Source organism: Sus scrofa, unplaced genomic scaffold (assembly GCF_000003025.6).
Source record: "Sus scrofa isolate TJ Tabasco breed Duroc unplaced genomic scaffold, Sscrofa11.1 Contig1206, whole genome shotgun sequence".
NCBI lineage: Eukaryota > Metazoa > Chordata > Mammalia > Artiodactyla > Suidae > Sus > Sus scrofa.
Genome location: NW_018084833.1, coordinates 1,383,531 through 1,395,709, shown reverse-complemented (window position 1 = coordinate 1,395,709; position 12,179 = coordinate 1,383,531). Strand labels below are relative to the sequence as shown.

The 12,179-nt window shown below is 64.3% G+C and overlaps 1 protein-coding gene across 10 annotated transcripts in view; it reads right to left on the bottom strand.

Moving 5' to 3' along the window:
* Positions 1 to 2,950, bottom strand: part of CCDC187 (coiled-coil domain containing 187) — a 48,784-nt gene extending 45,834 nt beyond the window's left edge. For 9 of the 10 annotated variants that reach the window (XM_021081057.1, XM_021081061.1, XM_021081059.1 and 6 more), the window contains exon 1: positions 2,440 to 2,950. The gene's annotated coding sequence lies outside the window, so the exon portion shown is untranslated. The remainder of the gene's footprint in view (positions 1 to 2,439) is intronic. The other variant, XM_021081058.1, reaches the window with a different exon arrangement.
* Between the last annotated feature and the right edge of the window lie 9,229 nt (positions 2,951 to 12,179).

Below are 12,179 nucleotides of genomic sequence, written 5' to 3'. Positions count from 1 at the left end.
GGGGGTGGAGGCAGCATGAGGAATGGCCATGGGGTCCGCCACGCAGCCCCTAGCTGAGAGTTTGCCCAAAGACAGCTCTGCCTCCCTCGTACCCAAAGAGTGCCCGCACCTGGCAGAATCCCGCTGTGGCCTCGACAAGAATGGAGGCCCCTCCCCACGGCCCCGCAGAAGGACCCAGCTTCGCTGGGGCAGCAGGTCCTACAGCCAACCAAAGGTCTGGCTGCCTCCCCGCCACCTCCAGGCCCTCCCGCCCCCCCCCCATTATGTGGGGTCCCTCCCCGGGCAGAGGGAAAGGGCCCTCCTGAGTGGAACGGACCCCGAGCGGCCCCCGGCGGTCAGCAGAGACCAGCTTCTCCAGGAAGAAGCCGAGCCGCAAATATCAGGCGGCTGCTTGTCTAAACCCTCTTCTGGCAATAAAAGCAAAACCCTGAAACCCAGTGCGGGGCGAACTTGGAAAAACCCAACAGCCTCGGTCGCCCTGTGAGTTGTGACAAAGCCCCAGAACCCCCTTCCTGTGCACCCCCACCCCGCCTGGCTGCTGCGGCCCCTGCCAGACACGTTCCCAGCCCGGAGACGCAGGCCGCTCCGATCCTGCGCCTGTCACCCCTGCCCTGCAGCAGCTCACTGGCCCCCCGAGGGGGCGGCCGCCGGGCTTTGCGCTGAGCTGGTGGCCTCAAGCAGCCCCGTAGGGGCCCCTGGGGGCGTGCTGATCCAGCTCAGCTGTCCTGCCACAGTCCTCTGGGGCAAGTTCAGGCCCATCCCAGGGGCCCCACAGCAGTCTCCAGTCTCATGTCCTGGCCCCGCAGGGTCGGAAGCCGGGCACGGGGCCTTCACAGCTGGCCACACCTCAGATAGGCTGTGCCCCTGAGTCCCCGGGGCTTCTGGGTCAGGAGGGGCTGGTGCCAAGAGCAAACCAGCAGCCCCGTGGCCCCCTGCCCTGTACGTGGTGGACAGAGTGGTGAAGAGCCCCAAGTCCACAAGTGCCCACTGGTGACCTCAGGCAGGTGGCCCAGTGTACGCACATCCATAAAGTGGGAGCAATGTCAGTCCCCACTTGGTGGCGTGCCCGCGAGGGTCAGAAGACACCAGCACTCAGTGCCCCCTCCCCCCCAGGATGGGCACAGACCGAGCAAGGACAGCTGGGTACCGCTGTCCCCACCCCAGCCCAGGTCCCCAGTCATGCCCGGTTCTGCGACACACCTGCACAGTGAGGCCAGAGAGTGGTGACCCACCAGGGCAGTGGTTTCTGTCCCTCGCTGCACCAGGGCTGCCCCTGGCCAGGGGCTGGGTGTGCCTGGCTGGCTGGCAGGGTGGGGAGGGGCTTCCTCCTGGAAGCTGGCCCTGGCTCAGCCCCAATCAGCGCCCTGTTTACTTCTCCCCGCCTCGGCCCTGGGACAAGCGGGCCCTGAGCAAGCCTGAGCAGGCTCAGGGACAGTTAGACCGCCACGCCCACAGCCCCTGGGGGCCCAGGGTCAGAGACCACAGAGGAGGCGGCAGTGCCAGCAGCGGCCACAGGCCTGGACGTTGGCATGGCAGCCAACAGCCCCCTGCCAGACCCAGCCCTGGAGAAGCAGCAGTCCCTGCAAGGGACACGCCCACACTGGCTCTGCCCTGATGAGTTTCCAGTTGAACAGGTCCAGAAGCCACCAGGTGGGGCTGGAGGCCGGCAGAAGCCCTCCCGAGGCTGGCCCAGGCTCGGGGCACATGTGGGGAGGGAACATGCCCACGACAAGGCACCTGGGTCTCTGCGCCCTGCAGCTGGAAACACACAAATCCCACATACACCATACACAGACACACACACCACACACACACCACACAGACAGACACACACACACACCACACAGATACACACACACACACACATACCACACACAGACAACACACGCTACACACACACAGACAACACATACGCAATATATATACATAGCACACACACACACTACACATAGACACACACACACACACAGACGGATACCATGGAGACACACTACACACGTACTCACAGCATGCACACAACGCACACAGGCCCAGTGGGTTCCCCAGGTGACCTGGGGCTGTCACCTTGCCCACGGTCACACAACACAGACCAGAGACCTGCCTTCTGCACCGCTGCCCCCAAACCAGGAGCACCCAGAGCAGTGACGCAGCCGCAGGGCCGGTGGCCCTGGGCAAGGAGCCAGTGGATGACACACCCAGGCTGGCTTTGCCCCCAGGAGCTCCCAGGACCTCAGCGGGAGTCCCCCGCCCCCAGGAAGACCCTTCCCAAGGGCCGCAGGGCTGAGGAAGGGTGGCAGCTGCACAGCCAAGTCCACGGAAGAAGGGAGGGCTAAGACCCCCCCCCCGAAGCCTGCCTGCACCCCCACCCCACCCACCGGCCCCTCCCTGGCCCCCAGGCGCCTGGGGCAAGCGGGCCAGGACTCGGCCCCCAGTACTCACCAGCTCGCCACCTCCAGGCCTCCCTGACTGTGGGAGGGTGCCAGGCAGCAGCCAAGGCCCCCAGGCCAGCAGCAGAGAGCAGGGAGGGACCTGAATGCCCAGGCCTCCAGGTCTATGGGAGGTTGGGCGAGGGCTGGGAGGGAGGCCCGCCCCGATGTTGCCAGAGAAACCCCAGCAGCAGAGTCGAGTCGACAGGGCAGGCTCCTCCTCCAGGCCGCCTCTTGGAAGCCTGGGGGACCAGGGCCAGGTGCCAGGGCCCGCACCTGCGTGAGCGCCCCGCCTGGGCGGAGGCACACACCTGGGGCACTGCCCCGCAGCCACGTCCCCAGCCAGCCACGGCCCTTCTCCCTCACCCGGGCTCTGGCAGCTCGAACCAGGGGGCCTGAGGCGGACGCGTGCCATCCAGCCGTCCTGACACAGGACGTGAGGCGCAGGTCGCCTGGACAGTGATGCCTCCAGAATGCGGACCACAGAGCGCGCGAGGTGCAGGTGCGCCAAACGCCCTCCTGTCGCGGGGCCTCCGTCGAGGGGGTTGGGGAGGGGGCGGGGCACGTTTGGGGCTGAACCCGCGGGCAGACCCTGGGGTCTGGGTCACTGGGCTTGGGGTCCACACGGCCCTTGCACTGGTTTTCCAACTAGGGGTGCCGGCGAGTGTCGGGGAGAGCCTGCTGCCCCCACACCCTGCCTGGCTCCAACGGGGGGCCTGTGGGGTGGGGAGGGGTCCTAGGAGCTGCAGCCGCCCAGCCCAGTTTGTCTTCCCAGCCCTCCAAGCGGGCGTGGGGGCAACGCCGGCAGGTGGCGCCCTCTCCCCATTGTGGTGGGGAGTCAGCTCCCCTCGTCGGTGGCGGGGTGCGATGTCCCACAGGCTTTTGTGGCTCCTGCCACACCCCCCGTAGTTGTGTCTCTCCCCTCAAAAAACTCCAGAAAAACAGCGTTTTGCCAAGAAACTCTCCTTCCTGGTCAGGACATTTGGATTTGGGGAGCAGCCTGAGCCCTTAAATACTCGGGGGTATGTGTGCCCCCCCAGAGGTGGTGGGGGTGGCAGCAGCCCCTCAGCCTCTGGGGACTTGCTGGACAACGTCCCAGGAGAGCCGGGCACCCAGAAAGGCCAACTCGGACCAGAGCCGGACCCTCCAGGCCAGACCACCCTGGAGGTGGCTGAGTCCCTGAGCCAGAGAGGGTCTGTGTTCGGCAGGTGTGGGCTTGGGGCTCTGCGACCCTCAGCCGCCACCAGCCAGGAGGCATCTGACTTTCAAAGATGGAGGGGTCCACCAATGGGGGGGCACCAATGGGGGAGAGGGGGCCACAGATGGGGAGGGGGAAGGGGTCCCCCTGACCCAAGGGCTGGACCCAGAGGCTGGAGCCTGCAAGCAGCTGGAGTTCCCCTGAGACTTTCTGGAACACCCCTCCCACCCCAAGTCGACCAGAAGAGACCCCAACATTCCCCAGGTCAGCAGCCATTTGTCTGCTGTCCCAACTCAGCCCCCACGCGTCTGGCACCACCCTGTGGGCGCCAGGTTCCGCTGCCCAGTCGCCGCCCTGAGCAGCCACACCAGCCTGGGCACAGTGAAGGGCACCAGCCTGGGCACAGTGAATGGCCGGGCGCACAACACTGGAATTCTGAGGGGCGGACATGAAGTCGTGAGCTGGAGACGGTCACCTGCCACCTGCCTCTACACGGACTGAGTCACGAGCCACTGCGGCTGCCGACGCTCGACACCCCTGAAAGGAGCTCAGGATGGAGAGCAGGAGTGGGGTGCTCTGGGCTCTGGGAAAACTGGCGGAACAGGCCTTCAGACAGAGAGGTTCTGATTTTATGAGCCCAATGCTTGCATCTCTTTTTACCGAGAAAGGACTCAATTCCTTCACGGTGACGTCTGCAAAACGTGGGCTTAACGGCACCGACCTCTCCCCTCAGCTAAATCTCACATACCTGCGCCAACACGCCCCTGCCTCTTGGCAGCCGTGTTGGCAGAGCCCTCTGAAATGCCGCCTCCTGGGCTCCGGTCCTCATTTTGCCCCAAATAAACTTTAACTTCGAGGCTGTGTGTCTGTCTGTCTTTCTTTCTTCTTTTTTTTTGGTCTCTTTGCCATTTCTTGGGCCGCTCTCGCAGCATATGGAGGTTCTCAGGCTAGGGGTCGAGTTGGATCTGCAGCTGTCAGCCTTCGCCACAGCCACAGCCACGCCAGATCCGGGCCACGTCTGTGACCTACACCACAGCTCACGGCAACACTGGATCCTTAACCCAAGGAGCAAGGCCAGGGATCGATCCTGCAGCCTCGTGGATACGAGTCAGATTCGTTTCTGCTGAGCCACGATGGGAATTTGCTCTGACGAATGTGAGTCCTTCCGCAGGGGCACCTACCGTCACTGCACCGGGAAAGGGAAGGTTGGCGTGGTTCGCACCCGGGACACAGGGCCAGGCTTGACCCTGGCGCCCAGAGACCCCGTCAGAGAGTTCTGCCCAAAGTCCAGCTTGCAGTGACCCCGGGGGTTGGGCCCAAAGGCCCTGCGTGGCTGTATTTGAAAAAGGAAATAATTAAGGCTAATGAGGCCATGTGGGGAAGGGGAGGCTACTCTGATGGGATCCGTTTCCTTCTAAGAGGACACACCGGAGGGCTCGCTCCTGTCCCACGGGCATGCAGAAGAAAGGTCGCATGAGGACACACAGAGAGGTGGCTGTCTGCAAGCCAGGAGGTCCTGCCCTGTGCCCTGATCTCAGGCATCCAGCTTCCAGGCCCGTGAGAAAGGAGTGCCTGTCGTTTGAGCCATCCGGTGGGCAGTGCTTTGTTACACAGCTCGAGCTGACTAAGACACAGACCGGCTGGGGCCTGAGACAGACACCTGGCCAGGCGCCAAGCACCAAGTGGCAGGGCCTGCCCGTCACGCGCTGACCCAGTCATCGCCACGAGGGGGGTGTGCTGGTTCACAGGGGCTCCTGTCCCCAATTCCCAGCCAGCCTGGCTGAGCTCTGACCAGCCCTGCAGGCCGATGGGGGCGCCCTGGGTCTGGAGAGGGAGGCCCCAGCCTCGCCTCTCCGCCCCTCCTGCGGCTCCCCCTGACCCCCAGCTGGCTGGGGCCAGACCCAGCTCTTTTGGGAAGTGCCCGTGCTCCCGTGCTGGGAGTTTTGCCATCTGAAGGAGGGCAGTGCCAATCTCCAGCAGGAGCAGTAGGATTCAGAGGCAATTCAGAGGCTCCAGGACTGGAGCCACCTGCTCTGCTCCACTAAGGCCCCCGGCCAGCACACACCCAGGCAACCTGAAAACCAGGCACAGCCCGGGGGCGCAGCGTCTCCAGGGACTGATCAGATGACTCAGAGGTCGGGAGAGGACCCGCTGCCTTGTCTCAGGGCAACTGTGAGGAACTGACCCGTGAAAACAGCCCCAACCAACCGCTGGGCTCAGCCCACCCCGAGGCCACACTGGGCTGGGAGAGGAGGGCGCCCGCCTGAGCCAGAGGGCCCGAGAGAGGGCACAGGGGAGGATGCGGGTCTCCATGGCAACCATCAGCTGCCCGGCGGGAACCAGAGGGCGGAGGCTCGGGGGAGAGAAGCCCTGTGCGGGTGGTGGGCGAGGGCAGGCTGGGGCTGCCAGGCGTGGTCCCGCAGTTCTGCTTTCCTTCTGCTTCCTCGCTGCTGGACGTTGCCCACGGACCCCGCTGAAGTTGGCAGCTCCTCTGGCTGCTGCCTGCCTGCCTCATGCCTCACCCTGCGTGCAGCAGCAAGTCCAGGCAGGGCAAGGGGCAGGGGTGACTAGCGCCTCCCGAGAGCCTGTGTGGCAGAGCTTTCCTGGCCCAGGGCGCCCTGAACAGCCGGCCTCCTCCCAGCTCTGCCGAGAGTCCTGAGCCCCCGATGCAGGCTGTACCCAGTGCCAGGGGAGCCCGAGCCCCGCACCCTGCTGTCCTCCCTGCGCCCCCGGCCTGCTCTGTGAAGTGGCCACGTGTCCCATGAGCACACTCTGTTCTCCAAGACACAATTCTGCACTTCTGCAGCCCCGGACCCAGGCTGGGGCAGCACATCGCCCCGCAGCCTGCCTGGCTGCCTGTGCCTGGCTGGCAGTGACGGTCTGAGAGCAGGGGAAGGTGGGGCCTGGGGTCTCACCTCCTCCACACCTGGCAGTGGGCGGGGTCTCAGGAGTCTGGTTTTCAGGTTGGTGGGGGGGCTTTTGCCGGGCTGAGGGGGTGCAGGGGGACCAGGCGTCTTCCAGGCTCTGTGACCATACCCTGCGCTCACAGGTCACTAGTGCCCTGTGCTCAGGGGCCAAGGTCAGGGGAAAAGGAGGGGGGGCACTGAAGGGGGAGGCTACGGCTGCAGGGCCCAGAGTTGGGTGAGTTTCTTCCAGTTCCAGCAGCTTTTCCAAGTTCCCAGGCAGCAGGCCAGCTCCTGTCCCTCAGCCCAGTGGCCCCAGAGGCACCTGGGCTCCCTTTGGCCTTGTTAACAAGCGCAGCACCCGCCCCAAGGGCCAGGCACACCCCCAGCCCATCAGCCTCGAACACATGTGAGGCCCCTGCCTCTGCCCAGAGCTGCAGGCCAGACCGGAGGCAGCCAACGGGGTCAGTGCAGGCTCAGGTGTCGCCAAGGGCTTCGCAGGCAAGGCCTCATTCACTGGGCTCCTGAGAGAAAAGAGAGGCCCGAGAAGGCTGGGGCCCATGCCCCACGCTTCCCTCCACAGTCCATGAGGTGGGGTCCAAACGGAGACAGGTTCTCTCATGGATCAGCGAGAGATCCGTGTGTGTCAGCCCCATGCCAGGAGCTTCAGGGATGCCAGCTGGTCCCTGCCCACCTGGAGCACACAGCTGCTCCGCCCAGGCTGCTGTCCACCAGCAAGGACCTGGTTACGTAACAGTGACACATCCTGAATGTCATGTAGCACCCACCCCTGGTTGTGTCTGTGACATCAGGAAATACTCGCCAGGTGACGTTGATCCAGAGAAGGCTGCAAAACTACGAGTGTTACATGACCCAAGCTCCGCAGCAATCCTCAGAAAGACGCCGTGAGAAGTGAGCGAGCTGGGGTGAACGGTGGCCCCAGAAGAGACATCTACCCACATGGGAAACGTGACCTCATTTGGGAAAAGGGGTCTTTGCAGATGAGATTACGTTAAGGGAGTTTCCGCTGTGGCTCAGTGTGTTAAGAACCACCAGTATCTATGAGGATTCAGGTTGGATCCCTGGCCTCGCTCAGTGGGTTAAGGACCCAGCATGGCCACAAGCTACAGCATAGGTCCCAGATGCGGCTTGGACCCTGTGTGGCTGTGGCCCTGGCAGAGGCCAGCAGCTGCAGCTCCGATTCGACCACTAGCCTGGGAACTTCCACATGCCACAGGTGTGGCCCTAAAAAAAAAAGGAAAAAAAAGTTAGGTTAAGGATCTTGAGATGAGATGGTCCCCGATTAGGATGGGCCCTAAATCCAAGGCAAGTCCTTTTGGGAGAAGAGGAGAAACAGGAAGGAGAGAGGGAGCGACCTGGCCACAAGCCACAGGACGCCCGGAGCCCCGGAAACTGGAAGAGGCAGGAAAGATCCTGCTGGAGCCTCCAGACAGAGCAGGACACCCCTGCCCCGCCCGCGCCAGCCCCTAGATTCTCCCGGCCTCCAGAGCGGAGGGAGCACTCTTCTGTCCGAGTCGTGGTCATTTACCTGACAGCCCGAGGAGTCTTGGGCAGCGGCCACACTCCGTCGGGCAGCACTGAACAAGCACCATGGAGCCGCTGGTCACTGTGCTAACGTGTGCAGCCGCTGCCCAGCAAGCCTGGCAGGCAAGTGTCAGAGGGACAGCTTGCTGGGTGGAATGGGAACCCAGGCATCTGGCTCCTAGGAGCTCCCTTATGGCTCAGCAGGTTAAGGATCCAGCGTTGTCACTGCTGGTTACAGCTGTTGGTATGGGTTCATTCAGTCCGTGGCCTGGGAACTTCCACATGCCACGGGCACGGCCAGAACAAACAAACCAAGAAACAAAACCCCGGCAGGGCATAGCTCCTCTGCCCAAAGACCCTGGGTTCTTTACCACGTTCCTACAATGGGGAGCTGCCAGGGGGCAGGGCACCCCAAAAGGGAGAGATCCGCTGTGTTTTCTGTTTGCCTTGGGGGCAGCCGAGGGTTTATCTGGAGGAGCAGATTTGCCTTCCTCATTCTGTTTGGTTCAGGCGGACGGGGGAAGACGCCCCTTCCGGCCCCACCCGAGGCAGGGAGGGCCCGGGTCCATCCCAGGAGCCTGGGGCCCAAATACACTCCTCTGTCTCTCTGTCTCCCCCTCTGCCTCGTCTCCGTCTGTCTTCCTCTCTCTCCTGGCCTCTCTCCAGCACTCACAGTGTCTGCCAGGCCCGGGGGGCAGAGGTGCACAGAGGGGCACAAGGGGCACAGTGGGACAGGGAGCGTGGGTTCGGTCACAAGGGCCACAGACGAGCCGCCCCCCGCCCCCGGGGACACGTGGGTGTCCACCTGCTCCATGTGTACCTGCCTCCTCCCCACAGGCCCTGGGGACATAAACTGGGTGGCAAAGCTACTCGCTGCCAGCGAGCGCCCCAGGAATGCCGCGTGGCCAGGTGTCACTCGATGACATGGGATGTTCAGAGCCTCACCTGGCCTCCAGCTATTTCCTGGGAGCTCGGGTCGGCCAGGAAGGTGCTCAGGACCCTGTGGGCGGGACAGACTGTTTCTTTCCAGGCTTCCTGCAACCCCACCCTGCAGCCTCTACCCTCTGGGGACTTCAAGGCCCCAAGGAGAAGAAACAGCTGTGCCTTTTGTCTTGGGGGCCTCAGGGCAATGGGGGCCTCGTACCCCAAACTGTGCAGAAGGATGAGTTCTCTCAGGCTGATGAAGTTATTAGAAACGGTGGTAAAAAGTAGTGCTTCTTCCTCAACGCGCGTGTGGATGTGCCCCTGTGTCTATGCGTTAGGGTCTTTCTCCTCTCTTGCCCCCTCTTCCCTCGGGTCCCAGGTTGGCACCTCTGCTGGTGGCACGCGGTTGGTGGTGCTCCCAAGCCCATCCCGGGCCCTGCAGGAGGAGCCTTGCTGGGGAAGGGGCTGGGGAGGGGGAGCGGGAGGAAGGCCATGGGCCGGGAGGTGCCGCACTGGCCACGAACAACCCCACCTGCCTCGGCCTCCTGGGCAAACCCTGGGCGGGTCTCAGAAGTCGCACGTCCTGCCTAATCCCCGCTCCTCAGCCCTCCCCAGCCTGGACCTCCTCAAGGGCCCACCTTGGCCTTGAGCGACCACCTCCCCAAGAGCCCAGGCCTCTCCACCCCCAAGGGCTCAGCAAGAACCCCGGACCGTCCACTGTCCCTGCTCGCAGCCTGTCCAGGGGACGGGACCAGGAGGGGTAACTCAGGAATTGGGGCTTGGCCTCTGCTCCCCGAGGAGAGGCACCACCGCTCTGTCTGATCATCAGAGCGAGGCGCACGCTGATGGGGCAGGATGCCAGGGAGGGAGAGCTGAGTGACGGTGGCAGGTGCCCTCAGGTGGAGCTGGCACACTGATGCCCGCCAAGGGCAGGGCCCTGGGTGTGCTGACGCCGCGCCCTTAGACTCTGAGGGCAGCGGGCCGGGTCGTGGGAGGTGGTGCCTCTCGGGACCAGGTCTGGCATCGCTATTCGGGTCCGCTGCGTCCCCTCCCTGCTCCCCATCAACTGGGGCTAGAAGGAGGCATCCGGATGGGAATTGTTTTTCTTCCCCGCTGCTCCTCTGGGAATGAGGCTTGTCAGGGGTGGATGGAGGGGGCGTGCTCACGGCCTCCCGCGGGAGCGGAACCGCTCTGCCTGGGCTGCTGCTGCACGAAGCACGCGCCGCAGGGGGGATGTGTGTGACGGGATGTGCAGGTGCGCAGAGGCAGAGGGAGGGAGGGCGGAGCAGTGGGGAGGGCGAGCGGAGGGCATGGGTCCAGCACCTGCAGGGGCCGGGGGGGATGGAGGGTTGGTGCCCCAGGACCGCCCCCCCCAAGACCTGTCACTGAGCAGCCCGTGTTCTCTGCGGAGCCGAGTCTCCCTGTTGGGTGGCCCTGTGAGCCGGGCGTGCTGGGCCTGTCAGCTGGTGCCTGTCCGGATTCTCCCCTCCTCCGTGGGTCCCCTGGTGTGGCCAGGATGGCCTGGAAGGGCCAGGTGGGGCCAGGCGGCACAGTCCCAACAGCTGGCATTCCCCGAGCTCTTACTGTGAGGCAGGCACAGGGACCACTCCTATCCGGGTCCCGCGATCCCTCCCAACTCCTGCCGGATGGAGCTGCTGATCCCTGCTGACAGGTGGCAGAACGGAGGCTCAGGTGGGGAAGGCGACCTGCGCCAGGCACACAGCGGGTGGCGGTGGGAAGGCCTAACTCAGAGCCTGAGCCCTTGGCCAACTCACTGCACAGCGCCTCCAGGAGGGTTCGAGCTCCCCGCGAAGCTCTGGTTGAAAACGGAGCCCCTGCCAGCCCTGGGACCCAGCTTTCCCGTCTCCTTGCTCCAAGGAAGGAAAGGGGAAGATGCTGTCCCCGCAGTGACCACTCTGGGGCCAGGAATCTCTCCTTCCCTCTGCCACTCACATCGCAGCACCCCTAGAGCGGCTGGCCTTGGCACGAGGCACCAGACTGCAGACCCGGGCAGCTGTAGGAGGTGCAGGGTCGGGGGGCTCCTGAGGACACTGAGCTTAAGCCTGGCATCAGCGGGGCCCACAGTAGCCTCTGCCCTGATGTTGAAGCCAGCTCAGGGGTGACAGGAGGAGGCAGGCCTGGGGCTGCAGTGAAGGGGGTGGCACCCCTGCCTGCTGTACCACCCACCCCGCAGGAGCCTGCTGGTCGCCGTGGCCAAGGCCGAGAGCAAGGCTTGCCCAGCTCCTGTGGTCACCGGGGGAGGGTGCGTGGGCCGAGCCACTGGCCGCCATGCTCTGGGCACAGATGGTTCTCATCCCCGCTGCCTCTTCTGCAGGAAAAACAAACCAGCTCGGGGCCAAAAGCCCTTTTTATCTCATGTTTATTTTCATTGCCTTCGCCTCTGCTTGAAGCCAGCGTCCTGCGGGCTGCCCTTTGCCGAGGGTCCGGCTGGGGTGGCTGTGGCACTGTCCTGTCCCTCAGGCAGTTCTCTGGGAAGCGCCTAGGACACTCCTGGGGAAAGCAGCCCACTTCCAGCTCCCAGACTCAGCCCTGTCCCACTTAAGCCCAGCGACTTTTCCCAGGATTTGGACTTTCCTGGCTGCACCGGGAGGGTGGAGCTGGAGAAGGGAGCAGACAGACCCCGGGGAGCCCCTCGAGCAGCGGGGAGCTGAGCCCGGGGGGTGGGGGGGGAGAGCCACAGCACAGGGCCACCACCTGCGCCCAGGAACCCACAGAGGAGGAGGTGGCATGCCGGTCGGGGGGAGGGCACAGCCCGGCCACTCTCTCCCTGTGCCCTTCCAAGGTCCCGACCCCCCATCTCTCAGCTAAAAGACCAGGCGGGGATGGGGACCCAAGTCCTCGCAGGTGAGAAATGGGTAGGGGAGCTGACCGGTCCACAGCTTCTGGGGCCAGGCCGCCGGCTGGTGGACGCTCCTCCATTCTCCCACACCCACCAACTCCGGCGGGGACAGGTGCTCCCAAGTAGGGAGAGGGGCACCGGGAGGCCTGCCCCCCAGTGCCAGTGGAGAGAAGGGGCTGGACAGGAGGAGAGGCAGAGGACCGCCCGGGGGGAGGGGTGCCATGCCCAACAAAGCCAGGGAAGCCCCCCACGCCCCCCCCACGCGATGGAAGACAGGCTTTGGGAAGGCGACACAGACGCCCCAGGCCATCACAGGCCCCTAA